The sequence below is a fragment of the Lissotriton vulgaris genome, chromosome 10, assembly GCF_964263255.1.
Source record: "Lissotriton vulgaris chromosome 10, aLisVul1.2, whole genome shotgun sequence".
NCBI classification, from domain to species: Eukaryota; Metazoa; Chordata; class Amphibia; order Caudata; family Salamandridae; genus Lissotriton; species Lissotriton vulgaris.
In genome coordinates, this window is record NC_141698.1 from 602,092,172 (window position 1) to 602,109,700 (window position 17,529).

The window sequence follows — 17,529 nt, forward strand, 5'->3', positions numbered from 1 at the left end:
GCTGTTCAAATGTTGTTTTAGAGAGAAAAACTGACATTTTACTGCATTTTGTTTGACAATTATTGTCAAATAGCTCACTTGACAAAAAGCATTAACTGTTAAAAGAGAAAGAAAAGTAAACACCATTTTCCAGGAACACATGAGCAACAATTAGTAAAAAGACAAACTGAAATTTGACCTCTGTCCATAAGCAGTTGGCAAATGTGTCAAGATAAAACAAGATTTAATTGCTCATTCACTTTCTTTTTTCTTTCATACAAGTTTTTTTAAATTCAATTAAATTTTATTGAGTTTGCTTAAAACACAAAAAACATAAAAGAACGGGCGAAGTATTGTGTGTACATCACGTCATTCATGTAACCAATACTAGAAGTAATGAGTGATGGAACGGACAACATAGTACAACTGGACCGGTCGACAGCATATTATCCACGATTTTGCTGATGGATCAAATTCTAGCAAGGGTCGAATTCTGCACAGTACAAGGCCCACAGAATAAGGTTAGAAAAACTGAAAAGAAAAGGAGAGCGAAGAGGTACAGCAGGAGGAGAAATTGAGAGGTGGTAGGCTAGAGCTCAGTGCCAAAGAACTAGAGGTAGTGAATACAGTCAGATCAAAAGGGGGAAGCCTTCAATTAGATCCAGCGGGAGGTCTCCAAGGACAGTGAGGGGTGTGAGGTGATATGGAGCCCGAACACTTTGATCTAGCAGCTCAAGGGGGTTTAAAAACCTTAGGGTTAGCGTCAAGCGCCTTCCATAGTTTCCTGTGTCTGGGTTTCCAGGGGAAGGTATTTAGCACAATATTATCTGCTCCTCTTAAAAAAAATTAACCATTCTTGCCATTTCTTGAATGTGATTTTCCCAAAGCTCTTCCAATTACAAAGGACTATTTTACACGCAAGTGTTAACATTAAGTCAAGCCGAAAGCGTTCATTCTCTCCTATCAAGTCAGGGTCCAAAAAACCAGCCAGAATATAAGATAGTTCTTTAACCGGGTGGATGTTAAAAGTCAGTGAAATGTATTTGAAAATTTGATTCCAAAACTTTTCTTGCATTGGGCATAACAGAAGCATGTGAGATAAGTCACCTGTGTGGGCGTTGCAGTTCCAGCAGAGTGGTGAATAGATTAGCATTAATCTAAATAGTGGGGTTCAGTATGACCTGTTTATGATCATAAATTTTGTTTGTGAGAGAGTATGGGGGATTTTGTGTTTGAAGGGCATTGTGTGTATTTGCTTCCAGTCCAGTGTAATTGTTTTACTATTTGGTTCTGCTACCCACTTTGCCATGTTATTCAAATGTTGTTTGCGTGGCTCTCGGATCAGAAGTTTGTAAATCCTTGAGACTGTGTGGCCTGCTCCTACTAATTGGGTAATTAGAGGTAAATTTTGATGTCTGGACTTTCAGTTTCAGGAAGTCATAAAAATATAACTTGGGTAATCCCTTATCTTTTTTTAAGTGTGGAGAATGGAATCAGACCAGCCTCATTATAAAGGTCTTTAAGGAAGTTGATCCCCTTGTGGGACCAATCTTTCCAGAATACAGTTTCATTATTTATTTTTATCGCAGGATTGTTCCAGATCGCCTGTAAATTGGAGGCACCCATTTTTGTTGTGAGGATAGTCTCTAGTCGCTTTAGGGCTTTTTTTGTATTTGTTATGAATTATTTAGAGTGTTCCATTTTATTTGTCTGCATAGTTATAATCGCTTGAAGGGGGATTCCTTAGTGAGCTCTAATTCCACATCTACCCATTGTGGTTTGTATTTTGGGTAATCTAAGAGCCATGCAGCACCCTGTTTGCAGAGGAATGCTATTTGATAATTTCTGAAATTAGGGAGGCCAACTCCTCACATGTTCTTCCCAAGCCTTAATTTACTTGTGGAGATCCTCGCTTTTTTCCTTTGCCATAGGAAGTTACTAATAGGCTTATCCACCTTACTTTAAAAGTTATCCAATAGTATCATGAGGAGCATACTAACAAGATAGTTTATAAGATGAGCGATCATCATTTTGACCGTTTCAACTCTTCCCCACCACAATAAGAATTTTGAAGACCACCCTTCTAGAAGATTTGTGTGTTTTTGTTTTTTTAAATGATGGATTCGTTAACCTCTAGAGTGGAGATGAGGTCGTTTGTGAATTCCAGTCCTAGATACTTTATTGATCCAGGTTGCCATGACAGTCCATACTCGGCCGAGATCTCCCTGGAGCCACATAGATTGAGTAATTTAACTTTGGTCTTATCCCTATTGAGGGTATACCCTGAAACCTCCACATAGGCTTGGATCAACTTCATGAGGGCCGGTATGGCGTTTGCTGCGTCCTTGGTCATGACAAGAATGTTGTCCACGTATGCTGCGAACTTGAATGTGTTTTTTCCAAAATCTATGCCTTGGATCTCCTCATTGGCCTGTAGATGTTGGAGGAGAGGTTCAATCGCTAGTAAGAATAAGGAGGGCAATAATGGGCAACCTTGCCTGGTGACCTGTTTTAACGGGAACAATTCTGAAAACGTTCCTCCCGCCCTCACTCGAGCTCTTGGTTCATGATATAGTGCCATGATCATCTTGATCATGTTCTTACCTAGATCATATTTCCTGAGTGATGCCTTTAGGAATGTCCATTCGACTTTATCAAACGCTTTTTCAGCGTCCAGCATTATTGCGACCGTCGGTGAACTTAGTAATTTGGCTTTCTCTATCGCATGACAAAATATTCTGGTATTATCACTGGACAACCTGTTTTTTAGAAATCCTGTTTGAGAGGGGTGGATGAGTTTAGGTATATATTTTTGTAATCTGGAGGATAAAATCATCGCATATAATTTGCAGTCAAGATTTATTAGCGAAATTGGTCTATAGTTTTTTGTCAATGAATCATCTTTTCCTTCTCTTGGGATAACTATGATTATGGCTTCCGATGGTGTGCCAGTTATTTGTCCGGAGGTTGCAAACTGTTGGTACAGGAGTACCAGAGGTTCACCTATGTGTCCCTCGAAGGACTTATAAAAGGATGCATTATACCCGTCAGGTCCTGGGGCCTTACCAGTTTTAATTTTTTTAATGGCCAGTTTGAGTTCATCCATCGTGATTAATCCGTTAATGGAGTCCCTCACCTGGTCACTTAGTGAGTTCAATGCTGCCTTTTTGTAAATATTCTTGTGTTTTATGTGATTTTATTTCGGTATTGGGACTATATAGCTTTTCGTAAAACTCTTTAAAAGTGACTGAGATTTTTTGGGGGTTTGTCTGAACTGTTCCTTTTCCATCCCTGATACCTTTGATCGCGTACCTCTGGGCTTTGAATTTTAAATAAGAAGCCAGAGATTTTCCAGCTTTGTTTGCTTCACACAGGCGAATACTTTTTTGTTTGTTTACCCAGATACCCGCTCTCGTGCTAATAATTTTGTTTTATTCGTATTTTTTATTCTGGATTTTGTTAGAGTCCCGGGGTCGTTAGTGCTGATGTGTGTTTTTTCCAGTCTTAAAATATCTTCCTCTAGCTTCTGTAATTTCAAGTTAGCCTCTTTGTTCATCTTAGATCTAAGTTTTATAATTACTCCTCTCACAATTGCTTTTAGAAGTAAAAGAGAGAGAAGTAAAGGACAGGTGAGAAAAAGAGATGCATGGAAAGAAACAAAGAAGCAACGAAAAATATCAGGAAGGACATATCTTGTCAAGGTGTCCAAGTCTGGCTTAACATATAGTAACAGTTTCATTAAACCTGTCAACGACCCCATCAACTGGATCCCCCTTCCCTTCCCTCCACTCCCTCTCACCCCCACCCCTCCCTCCCCATCCACCCCCCAAATGCGTAGAGTATGGCGTGGCGAATGCAGGAAAATGTCAACTCCCTCCCGGAACAGGTAGAAACGTATGTTTTGTCAAAACTTTATTAACATTTAACATTATGCGCAACATCTTCCTGGTACTCTTTAAACCGTGCTGAACCATAAGAGAAACGTACAATATCAATAATTGGATTATCTGAATTAGTGTTGTGTTGAATTTGTGTTGTGGTTTTTGCTTGACGTACGTATAGAGGAATTGGTAGTGTCCCACTAGAGCACAAGGTAAAACTCGAGCAGTGTTTAAGTACTCCAGCTCCAATACCTAAAACCATTGTGCATTAGCAGTTCTTTAGTAAATGGTGCGGTAATGTAAATCATGGAGGTAAGATAACCTTGGTGTAATTAGACTAGCATACGAGTAGTATTAGAGGAGTGTCGAATGCCATGTGAAGTGTTGTAAACTCTTGTAAATTCTTGTAAACTCTCTCTAAACACTTGTTAGCCTGAAATATAATGGGATCATGTTAGTGGGTTTAGTTAAGATAACCATGTATAACAGGATATAACAGAGATATAACAGGATACAACAAGAGTTCATACAACCGTGATTCAAGCCTCAAGCCTCGGGTCTGCTCAGTTCACACTATTGCCCCTCTGAACATGTTCTTGGATCTTAGACGTGTCCATTGAGAGATCATCAGTTGAGAGGTCTTCGAAACTATCTAAGAAGTTTTTGAGTCTTGAGCCATCACAGAAGACATGAGTAGATCCTTGTGCAATAACACAGTTTCTAGCCAGGCCAGCAAAAGAATATTGGAAGCCCAATCTTTTCATTCTTGGACGGAGCGCTTGTTTCAGAAGTTGCTTTCGAGTAGTCCTGTGAGATAAGGATTTTGTTTGAGTTCCAAAGCAGATGATTTTGCTTCCTCATTAAAGCTAATATTACCTCCACGTGCTGATACCATAGCGGTTTGCAGACAATTGGTCTGGGTTGAGACTGATTAGGCTTGCTCCTCGTTGGGACTCTGTGGGCGCTGTCAAATTCCAGTGGTTTGTCAAATTTTATTTTTGTCATTAGTGGCAGGCATTTGTCTAGGAATCCAATGCAGGAGCCCGCTTCATCTTCACTTCCTTCAGGAATTCCAAAGATGCAGAGATTCCCCCTTCTATTTCTGTCTTCCAATTTTGCTATTTGCTTGTTAAAAGATTCAGATTTTTGATTCACGCTCGTGATAATTTTTTGTTGTTGTCACCATATCGTCTTCCAGCTGACTGATTCTATTTTCAGCCTCAGTAATTTTATTAAACGCCTCTTTCATATCTCTGCGAATTGCAGATATCTATCCTTTAGTAGATTTAGCAATTTCGTGGACTTTCGCTTGTTTTACTAAGATAGTCTCCATGGTAGTGTTGATGTCTTGTTTGGGTTTGAATGGAGAGTCTTGTAATGGCGGGTCCGATTTCACTCTTTTTAGGTTTGCCTTAGAGTCTTTCTCTGCCATGTCGGTAGAGACCCTTCCTTTGTACTTTGAGTCTTTAAGTGCAAGTGATCGAGCAGGTCGTGTGGCACGTGCATGTGCCAAGTTATAAATTAGTTCACTAATGGCCTTTGGAGATAAACCAGATGAAATGTGGTGCGAGTTTCCCCTGGGTAGTGGCATGCAGGAAGTTAGATAGCTGATAGTTCTCTAAGTTAATTGCAGTCAGAATGCAGTTATTTGCAGTCAGAACGCAGTTATTTGCAGGCAGAAAGCAATGGAATGAAGTCAGGATATGGTCAGATTACAGATAGATTGCTGGCAGTATTGCAACTTTCCTCCATTTTAAGGTTATTTGCAGTCAGAATGCAGTTATTTGTAGTTATTTGCAGTCAGAATGCACTGGAAAGAAGTCAGGATATGGTCAGATTACAGGTAGATAGCTGGCAGTAGTGCAACTTTCCTCCATCTTCAGGTCAGGCGCAGAGAAAAAAACATTGGTATTGTGCCATAACTGCTTTATTCATTAACATTGCTAACATCGCTAACATTGGTTAGATATGGTAATTAATGCATTATGCATTTCCTGGTACCTCCTTTCCTTATGCTACTATTATAATCTGCTTATCTTGTAGTAATTGCTGTAAAATAATGACAGCTTCTGTGTCCAGTACATAAAATGGCTGCCACCGCTGCACGTATCTCTTGAAAAGCTTGTAGAGTTTAATGGAGCTTAATGGCTCCCAGATCAGTTAAAGAACAATAGATAATGGAGCAGAGTAATTCAAACTGCACTTTAAAAGTCACTTAATCCGGTTACATAAAATCATTTTATCCGGGTTACTCAATTTACACACTTCCCAACTGTGAGATTCCAGATTGCTGATCACTGTGGCAAAGGTGTGACGTTTTTTGGAGATTATCCATGTGGTGGCACTTGATGTTTAAAAGAAGTCTTTGATCTGTTTCCTCCGCCGACTAAGTTCAATGCTGAGTGCCTGATAATGCTGCATTAATCTCAGAGGTGGTGTCAGCATTGATCACGGCGGGTGCTGCGGACTCGGGAGTCTGTCAACAGAATTTTCGATAGTGCCTCGTTGTTTAGGCAGCATATTTTCTGAAGGAGCAGAACACTTGCTTCTTCCAGCTTCAGTTTACTCGCCAGCAGGGTCGAGTACGTGCTAAAAATAGCTCGACCTGCTAAAATTTCACTCGCAAATGCGAGAGGGCGAGTGGATTTTTCAAGGCCTGAAGATCATATTATCGTCTTGAAAAATATCCTTCTTTTGCAGCTTAATGTTATCAGACATATCTTGAATACATCTTCCAATTGTGTTATCTGCCAAAGGGATTTTATTAACTTCTATCTCAAATTCTGGCCCAAACATTGTTTGAGCAATAGCACAGCAAGATTCCTTTATGGTGGTTTCGGCAATAGTGTGTGGTTCCTTGTTTTTAGCAATTATTTGAGCAACCAAGTAACTTGTCTTTTGATTTTGAAAGCTCAATAAAGTATCCTATTGGTTTTTCTGACAAATTGCTGGGTTTTTGAGGTAAAATGTTTTAATTTATTTTGTACCGTTCTTTCATTTGCAAGTATATCCCCACAAACTAAACACTGAGAACAAGGATTGTTTTCATTACTCGAAAATTTGAACCCCAGTGTTATATGAGCTGTATTATATAAACGACGATCAGAGATTTTTCCTTTACACTTATTACGTACTGAGACAGACAGTTCAGTTGATTCTTGCGTACTTTCCTCAATAGCTGCAAAATTGTGTTCATCGCAAACTCCTCTTCACAAGCTTTTCGCTTCTTAATTATAAACTTATTCATGTTGTGTTTTTGTTTGCCTTATCTTGCCCTTGCCTGGTGACAAGATTTCTGGAATATCCCACAGCAAATCCTGAACTCCAAACGTGTCTCCTTAAGGCTTTCACGAAATAGATTAAACCAGTTCTGGGTTAAACTATAAGTAGATTGTTCTTATTTTGTACTGTTGGTTAAGCTTTCAATTTCAAAGATTTCTAATGAGTTTCTTAAAGATATTTTTATTGTGATTTGTAGACAAACCTATTCATAATTATGATTGACCAAGACTGGATGCACTGTTCCTTGGCTCAATTGATGTTATTTGGACAAAGGGCTCATTGATTGACATTTCATTGGTAACAAAATCTAGTGAATTTGTGTTTTATTTTAAAATGCTTCTGGCGTTTTTCCTAGGACTAATTCTGTGGGTTCATTTGTTGACCGTTTCAATTCATGGTAGAATTATAGATAATCAGAGTGGCTGTCACCACACTCTATACTATGGTAAGGGTGTTAAGACATACGGGCGCTGCCTTTAGTCACCACCTCTGCCAGATGCTTCCATGGGTCTGCGGGAGGGTAGCAGCAACGAGCATCAGCAATGCTAATGGAGCATCCGGCCTCCCCCTGCCTGTAACATAAGCAAACCTAAAACTTTACAGCCGAGGCCAAGGTCCAAGTCCAAATTTCACAGTGCAAATTTGATTAGCAATGCCACTTTGATTAATTGGTTCGTATCTCTGTCAAGTGATGTTTCTGGTGCCTGTAACTCTGATACGATTATCTCAAGTGGCTGAAGTCTTTGGGATTGCCGTTTTGTGGCTGCTGTCTCCAGAGCTGCTGTCTCTCGTGTCTCTGTGTGACTGATGCCTGCTACGTGCTACCTCTTGTGCTATTGTCTTTGGTGCCGGTATCTGTAGTGTGGCTGTTTCGGTGGCTGAAGTGTTTAGTGCTGCTGCATCCGCTTCTTGCAGCCTATGGTGCTGCTGTGTCCAACGTGGCTGTTTCTGAGGCTGCCATGTCTGATCCTGGGACTGCGGGTGCAGCGCAGTGAGCGCTGCACTGCAGGAGTGGACAGCTGGAGACTCCGCAGTCTTTATTCACCATCTCTGTCGCTTCAATGGACCTGCGGGAGAATGGCAGCGCGATGATCAGATAAGGTACGCCACCACAGAAGACAACTCCTCTACCGCAGGAAGCAGCAGTGAGCGCCGGATGGCGACCCCCACGCTTCAGGCGATGATAATGGGGCTGCCGGCCTGCTGTTGTCGGTATGGGACTGTGATGGGCAGCACAGCGAGCGTTGCAATGCAGGAACAGCCAGATTGAGACGCTGTCGTCTTTACTCACGGCCGCTGCTTCAGCGGGCCACCCGGAGAACAGCAGCGCAATACTCCTCCCCTTCCGCAGGAACAGGTACTGCATCAGTAACATGCACAGTACCGTCCTGCATGATGCATAGACCAAGACTCGTGTGACACACCCACACACGGCAGCCGACACAGTAATGTGTAACAACACACAGTTTGTAAAGCACTGCCCAAGAGGTAGGTCCCCCTTTTTTCTTCCTAGGAGGGTGCAAAGAGTACAGGGTAGGTCTAGATCCTCCTCTGCCCATTCCAATACCTCAGACACATGCATAGGGACCTCCTTTTTGTTTAGCAAAAGGGAGGACTCTTTAAAGAGGGAGTACCACCTACTCAAACTTGAGAGAGCCCAGCTTAATCAAGAGCAGTTGGCCCTTGATAAGGAGACCCTGGAAGTCCAGAGGGCTAGGAAAGATTTGGGACTAGCCTCCCATGGTAGCAGCACTAGTCTTTGTCAGAGAGGAAGATGCAGACAATTATCCAGCCTTGAAGAGTGCCATTATAGATGGGGTTGGTTTAACCACTGAGCAATACAGGGTTAAGTTTAGGTACACACAGAAGACACACACCCATGACTCTTGGTTGATTTGTTAGACTATGCCAGTAAAGGCTCTGAAAGGCTGGCTTCATGGAAGCAAGGTGCATGACTATGAGGGATTGTATAATTTGTTGATGAGGTAGCACATCCTTAATGTTTGTCAACATCAGCAACTGCAGCAGTACCTGGTGGACTCTGATCTGACCTCTCCCCAAAAGCTGGGAAAGAAGGCAGGCAAATGGGTCTGAACCAGGTTTAAGTAGAAAGCTCATGGTGGTGGTGACCAGAAGAGGCCAGATTCTTCTAAAACCCAAGAGAACTGTAGGGGAGAAAGGTAAAGACAAAAAAGGAGTCTTTACAAGGTCCCGAAAAACCTGCCTCTGAGGGTGTGCCCCAATTCTCCACTTCCTCTGGCAAGACACTGTGGCATTATCTCTGTAATGAGAATCGAACAAAGACCAAGAGATGCCAATTGTCGTAAGGCTAACACTAAAGAAGGTACTAACGCACACTGCCCCTAAAGCAACTAGCCCCACTACTGCCAGTACAAGTGGTAATACAGCCCCCAAGGGGTTAGTACGGTTAACCTTTGGCTCTGAGGTGGGGTCTGGTCTAGTCAGAATGCCCACTCAGGCTGTCCCTGTCTGTGACCATGGCATGGACCTTGCCACTTTATTTGTAAGTCCCACTAGCTTGGGCAAGTACAGACAACAGCCTTTGATCAATGGTCAAGAAGCTGTAGCTTACAGGGACCCAGGGGCCAGTGTCACAATGGAGACTGTGAAATGTGTGTCGCCTGAACAGATCATACTTGGTCAAGTTTACCAAGTGACCAAAACAAGCAAAGTCAGGACTGATCATTCCTTGGCAGTTGTGAATCCCAGCTGGGGAGGGTTAACTGGCCCTAAAAGAGTTGTGGTTTCCCCAGGCATACATGTGGACTGACTGTTGGGCAATGAATTAAAAACTTCAGCCTGGTCTGAAGTGGAGTTGAGGACACATGCAGACATTATGGGAATCTCTGCCAGTGCATTTGCTGTCACCAGGGCTCAGGCCAAACAGATAGGCACTGAGGGAGCACTGGGTCCTGGAACATGGTCCAGCTGGCTCCTAAGAGAAGGCGCCGTAAGGGTAAGGACATAACTTTCTCCCAAACTCCCTGTGAAAGTCAGTCTCCTCAGGGAGATGACCTCTGTTCCTGTGAAGGAAGTGGCCCAGAGGAACTTTGGTCTGACCAAGCAGAGTTCTTGAGGGCAGGGGGCCCTTCCAGGGCAGACTTGAGTTTGGAACAGAATCCCTGCCCCTCTCTTGAACAGCCCAGCCCAGACAGCAAGCTGCTGCTGGGGAGGCAGGGAGTGTCCATGAGTCCCATAGGATCTATTGGGAACATGGGATTTGTTCTCTGAGTGTAGAGACCCCGATCCTGTTGTCACCAGGAGACTGGTAATATCTCATAGGTTCAGGGGTTATCTTCTATCCCTAGCATATTATACCTCCCTTTCAGGACATTTTGGGCAAAGTAAGACTTGGGACAGGCCTGGCCCTCACTTTCACTGGTCTCGCATGTCTGAAGAGATCAAGGCATGTTGTTGCTCCTGTGTCACTTGCCAAGCCAGTGGCAAGTTAGGTTGCACTAAAAAGGCCCCCTTAATGCCACTTCCAGTGGTTGGGGTTCCCTTTGAGAGGCTAGGGATAGACATTGTTGGTCCCTTGAACCCTCCAACAGCATTTGGTCACAGTTACATCCTAGTGGTGGTGCACCATGCCACTAGGTATCCAGAGGCTATTCCACTTAGGACCACTACAGCTCCTGTAGTGGCTAGAGCCCTTCAGTGAGTCTTTTCCAGAGTGCGGTTTCCTAAGGAGGTCTACTAAGAGGTACAAACTTTATCTAGTTATATCAGTGCTGTGTGAGAAGAGAGTTGTGTAAACTAGAAGTTTACCAGACCTTATCATCCACAGTGCAATGGGCTTGTTGAAATGTTCAACAAGACCCTGAAGGGTATGATCATGGGACTCCCAGAAAAGCTCTGGGGAAAATGAGATGTCTTACTACCCTGCCTTCTCTTTGCATACAGAGAGGTTCCTCAGAAGGTGTGGGCTACAGCCCAAGTGGATTTCAGTTTGGACATCCAGTTAGAGATCCATTGTGTCTAGTTAAGGAGGGCTGGGAGCAACCTCTCAAACCTCTTAAAGAAGATATTGTGGACTATGTCCTTGGCCTGCATTCACTTATGACTGAGTACATGAAGAAGGCCAGCAAAAACCTTGAGGCAAGCCAGGAGCTTCAGAAAGCTTGGCATGACCAAAAGGCTGTACTGACTGCTTACCAGTGTGTCCCTCTCTCTGCTCTCCTCTCTCAGGACCTTGTTGGTGGGTCAGTGGATGGAGTACCCTTGATAGGTCAGCCTCACTGACCAGCAGCAAGCTGATTGTAGATAAGTCCTCAATCAGTTCACCCAATTGTTTTCTCTCACTCCCGGTCAAACCACCTGGTATACACATGAAGTGGACACAGGTGATAGTCTGCCTGTGAAGAATAAAATCTACAGACAGCCTGACCATGTCAGAGACTGCTTCAGGACTGAGGCTCAAAAGATGCTGAAATTTGGGGTCATTGAGCCTTCAGATAGCCCTTGGGCTAAAACCTCACACTCAAGATGGTAAGAGAGATGAGGTTTTATGGAGACTACAGAGGCCTCAATGCGGTCACTAGGATTGATGCACGTCCAGTTCCCAGGGCAGATGACCTAATTCATACTCTGGCTCAGCCAAGTATCTTACTATATTTGACCTGACTGCTGGCTACTGGCAAATGAGACGCTCTGAGAATGCCAAGCCAAAAATAGCATTTCCAGCCCCTAGTGGGCATTATCAATTTATTGTAATGCCTTTTATGTTTAAATTTATTTTATTGGTTTCAGTGAAAATGACAGGCATTACAAAGCAATATAAAAGCCACCAGAATGAGTGAGAAGCAGTCCGGGTGATCGAGTCTGACAGGCTAAATATATAACTCTTGGGGTTCATGGGCCACTGGGTGGCAGTGAGAAACGAAAAGCTATCATACAGCCTGTTCAACAAAAACAACCACAAGATGAAAAACCAAACTTACCACCCACCCCCAAACCTCCCCCCTCCCCAACCAGTGTGCCGGATTCTCAGAATATAGATCTTAGCATGCGCATTGCTCTCAGCGTGTTCCCTCTGCCGGCCCAGGGGTATCATTCTTGACATCTGTCAAGCGTAGCAAACGGAGATATCTGGGGCATGTTATTTCGTTGAATTCTTTAGAGAGAAGTGTAAGCAGTGGTTGCCAGACTGTTTGGAATGATGCCGCTGATTGTTTGAGAGTGGCTTGGATACGTTCCATTCCCAGTGTGAATCATAGCCTGTGCAGCCACCCCGTGTGGTTAGGTCTGGTGTCCGTCCCCCAGAGTGATAAGATATGTTGGAACGCGGCCTGCATCGCAATGCCCATCTGGCTCCCTCGTACTGATTTCAAAGGGAAGGTGAGTGTATTTGGAAGACCAAGAAGGGTGTAAGCCGGAAATCTTGGGATCTCAGTGTCAAATGAACTATCTATGTCGTTGAGTACTGCTGTCCAATACTCCCTAACTTCCGTGCAGTCCCAAAGTAGGTGAGTCAGGGTACCCCTTTCCCCACAACCCCTCCAGCAGGATGCACTGCGGGTTGGGTTGCCTCTGTTAAGCCTCGCAGGGGTGAGGTACCAATATGTAGCCAGTTTCACAGCCATTTCCCTGACCGCGGCATTTTGCGCAGTGTGGTTGGCCCTGTAATAGACCGAACGCCACTCACGATGCGACAGCGTCCTCCCCAGCTCCTCTTCCCAGTGTCTCTGCCCCGCCGCATGGGGGGGTGAGGGGGGGGGGGGTGAGCATCTGATATAATTCTGTGATAAGACCCTTATCGATTCTTTCGTTACCAGCCATTTTTCAAAGTCAGTCATGTATCTACTAACCAATGGGGCATGTTCGGGTTGTGTGAGCCAATGCCTAAGCTGGAAGTACTGAAAGTGACGAGGAGATATCAACTTCCCGGGACAGCTCCGAAAGGGGAAGAAAGCCTTGTAAATCGAAGAGATGACCAGCTGATCTACAGCTAGATCTCTGCCATTGTGGAAAGGCTTGAGGGTCAGTGCCAGGCGGGAACTCGGGGTTGTCCGAGAGAGGGGTGAGTGGGGAAGGGAAGGTTGTAAGGCCCCGTTTAACAGCAACTGTGTCCCATACTCTCAGAATGGTGCGAGTAATAGGTGAGTTCTGTAGGTAACGTGGCCTGTGAGTTTAGCGAAGGAACGGTATCTTCCACAGAGACGTCTGGGCCATGGCCCTGTCTCGGAAAAGCCACCTCTTCGCTGATACTGACCTCTGCCACTCAACTAAATAGCGCAATTGTGCTGCTTGAAAGTATTGTTGGAGATTGGGGATCCCCAGGCCTCCCTCGTCCATCCCTCTGTATGCTAGTTGCTTATGTAGGCGTGGTCTCTTTCCCCCCAATATAAAATGCTGGAGGGCCGTCTGTAGGTTCGCGGTAGTCCCGGCTGGCAAGGACACTGGAATAGTTTGAAAAATATATAGAATTTTGGGAAGGGCCGACATCTTCACCGCTGCGATCCTTTCTAACAAGGAGAGCGGTTGTTTGGTCTAGCTCGCCAGGTCTTTATGGATCTGCGACGTGAGGTTGGTGTAATTGAGGGTAACCGTGTACTCTGTGGACGGAGTAAGGGTGATACCCAGATACGGAAGCTGTGGCTGCGTCAATAAGCCCCCCCCCATACACTGGTGTGCCAGGGGCTGAGCGTGCGTTCTTGCCCAGCAGCAGAATCAATGATTTCCCCATATTCATCAGGAAGCCGGACACCTCTCCAAGGATTCCACCTCTTCCAGAAATGCTGGTACCGAGCTCTCCAGGTGATCAAGAGCCGCCAGGTTGTCGGCAGCATATAGGCCTATAGAGTGTGGTTCCCCGCCAAACGTAATGCCCCGTATGTTCGGGTTATCACGTACTTTTTGTGCCAGCGGTTCGACATAAAGCGCGAACAAGAGAGGAGAAAGGGGGCACCCCTGCCTCGTACCCCGCTGGATTTCAAAGAGGCGGGAGCGTAGGCCACCTAGGCGAACCCGTGCCTGGGGGCTATGATAACAGCTCGCAATCCATGCCTGGAAGCGTTCACCCACTCTAAAATGCGTCAGGACCTTCTGCAAAAAACTCCAATCGACACGGTCAAGCGCTTTTCAGCGTCGATAGCTAGTAAGACCGAATCTGATAGCTGGAAGTGAGCCTTATCAACCAGGTGTAGAAATCCTTTAGTATTGTCACTGCATTGCCGACCCGGGACAATGCCCGATTGGTCCGGCTCAATAATCTCAGGTAAACAAGACCCAAGTCATGCAGCCAGCACACCTGTAAACAGCTTAAGGTCTAAGTTAAGCAAGGAAATGGGCCGCAATGCCGAACATTGTGTAGCATCCTTACCCGGTTTGGGTAGCACCACGATCTCTGCTTCCAGCATGTCCGATGGAATGGAGCCCGGTCCTTGGAATGAATTCAAAAGCCTAGTGAGTATCGGGGCGAGCAGCGGGCAGAAGGTTTTATAAAAACCGGCAGAGAATCCGTCCGGGCCAGGCGATTTTAGAGGTCGGAGGCGGGATACGGCCGCTACTACCTCAACAAGTCGGATGGGAGCGTCTAGTGTATCTGCATTCGCTGAGGTCAGCGCCGTAGTGGCGGTACCTCTCAGATAGGCGTCGGCGTCCGCTCCCGGGACAGTTTCGGCATAGCATAATGAGGCGTAATAATTGCGAAATTCCTCCGCAATCTACACCTCATCCGGAATTTCGTCTCCATTCCCGTCACGCAGGGCCAGGATTTTCGAGCGTTGGACCTTTGCTTTCAGTGCACTGGCAAGGAGGTGACCAGTCTTGTTCCCCCCTACGTAATAAGTATGGCGTAGGCGGAAGGCTGCATATTCGGCTCTGTCGATGTCTAGGCCTGCCAATTGGGCCCTAGCCGCTTTTAGTTGCTTCCAGACCCTGGGAGCCCCAGTACGACTGTAGACCCGCTCCAACTCCACAACATGGGCTGTTAGGGCCTCACGTTTTACTTGGCGGTCTTTGGACTCTGCCGCAGCCACCGCAATAAGTTTGCCGATCACCACCGATTTTTGTGCCCCCCACAGTGCTGACACTGGTGTCTCGGGAATATCGTTGATAGCTAAATATTCGGTGATACACATACGGAGTTGCCGGGCTGCATCTGTGCGCTGCAGGAGGGGTTCTCGTCATCTCCACTCACCCGGGGGTCTCCTGACCTTGGGGACTGTGAGTGTAAGTCCCACCGCATCTTGATCAGAAATCGCTGCTGGAGTGATGCATACGTCCATCACTCGGGCCTCTTGCTCCGAAAAACCTATCAAGTGGTCCAATCTAGCATAGGTGCAGTGTACATGAGAGTTGAAAGTATATTGTGACGTTCCTGGGTGTTTAGATCTCCATAAGTCCACTAGCCCTCTGTGCTGTAGCCATTCCATGCCTGCCCCGGAGATAGCGCCAGCGCTGCCATATCTGTTCCCTGACCAATCTTTGTCAGTGTCCATTACTAAATTAAGGTCCCCTCCTAGAAGCAGAAGGGGGTCTGAGGAGCGCAGCGCTTCCTAAAGAGCGTTCCGTAGGAATGACTCTTGCCCGGTGTTCGGTGTATACAGAGACCCCACCGTTATCTGCTGGCCACCTATCAGTATACTGTGAGCTACCACTTTATCATTGATCTGCCCTCGAAAGTGTTTAGACACCAGAATCGCAACCCCTCCTTTTTTCTCCGGTGTGGAAGAGAAGAATTGGTGGGGGAATGTGGGGGACCTCATCCTATGCCAGTCTTTTGAAAGAAGGTGAGTTTCCTGGATCAAACAAATCTCAGCTCCTAAGTTTTCCAGATAAGAAAGCACCTCTCTCCACTTAATGGGGTTGTTTAGACCTTTCACATTTAGAGTCAAAATTCTTAAGGTGGTGTCTGTCATCCTGAATTCAATGGGTAGTGAGTGCTAGGTAAATCTAGTGACCTTCCGTCCTGTCTCATGTTTGAGCACTGTCCCTTCCGACACACTGGTTCCCACCCAGACACACTGGTTCCCACCCTCGTCCCTTCCCATCCCATGAAGCCCCCCCCTCCTTAGCCCCAACCTGGAAAACCCCCAAAAGTCTAATACCTCCCCCTAACGCCAACAAGGAACTCCCAGTTGCAAAACATAGTCCCAGACCTATCAATACTCAGTTCAGGCCTGTGGTAAAGTTACGTGGAGGAGTGTGTGGCTGTGGCGACCCTGGTGGCCCCCCGCCAGTCTCCCCATCGGACCTACGTGGTCCCAGTGCTAAGAAGAGACCCCCTCACTGCTATGTCAGGGCGATGCCGTTCTGGGAAAGACATGGCTTGGTAGTTCGGACTGGACTGTTCCCATGAGGCACAGGGTCAGAGCTGATTTGCATATAGCCAGTGTCTAACCCAGGGGTGGTGTGGAGTGCAAAAAAACGATGGATTTAGGCCCAGATCCTTGTACTGGGGTGAATGTATGACATTGTTCTACATTCTGTCCATCAACTGTGTTTTTTGCAATTTTCACCCCGAGTGTGCTGGGTATACTCAGACGTGAGTCCCAGGCTCTCCACACCACTGGAGTCAAGCTATCCAGGCTGATGAAGGCTGATAGCCAGAAACCGGTCCTTGGATGCTTGATTCGGTTCTGGGAAAGACATGGCTTGGTAGTTCGGACTGGACTGTTCCCATGAGGCACAGGGTCAGAGCTGATTTGCATATAGCCAGTGTCTAACCCAGGGTGGTGTGGAGTGCAAAAAAATGATGGATTTAGGCCCAGATCCTTGTACTGGGGTGAATGTATGACATTGTTCCACATTCTGTCCATCAACTGTGTTTTTTGCAATTTTCACCCCGAGTTGCTGGGTATACTCAGACGTGAGTCCCAGGCTCTCCACACCACTGGAGTCAAGCTATCCAGGCTGATGAAGGCTGATAGCCAGAAACCGGTCCTTGGATGCTTGATTCCGTTCTGGGAAAGACATGGCTTGGTAGTTCGGACTGGACTGTTCCCATGAGGCACAGGGTCAGAGCTGATTTGCATATAGCCAGTGTCTAACCCAGGGTGGTGTGGAGTGCAAAAAAACGATGGATTTAGGCCCAGATCCTTATACTGGGGTGAATGTATGACATTGTTCTACATTCTGTCCATCAACTGTGTTTTTTGCAATTTTCACCCCGAGTGTGCTGGGTATACTCAGACGTGAGTCCCAGGCTCTCCACACCACTGGAGTCAAGCTATCCAGGCTGATGAAGGCTGATAGCAGAAACCGGTCCTTGGATGCTTGATTCCGTTCTGGGAAAGACATGGCTTGGTAGTTCGGACTGGACTGTTCCCATGAGGCACATGGTCAGAGCTGATTTGCATATAGCCAGTGTCTAACCCAGGGTGGTGTGGAGTGCAAAAAAACGATGGATTTAGGCCCAGATCCT

At 45.7% G+C, this 17,529-nt stretch overlaps 1 protein-coding gene across 1 annotated transcript in view; it reads left to right on the forward strand.

Annotated features, from left to right (window-relative positions):
* The window catches only part of CEP20 (centrosomal protein 20), a 332,701-nt gene that overhangs the window by 187,064 nt on the left and 128,108 nt on the right, over window positions 1-17,529 (forward strand). The gene's annotated exons all lie outside the window — the stretch shown is intronic.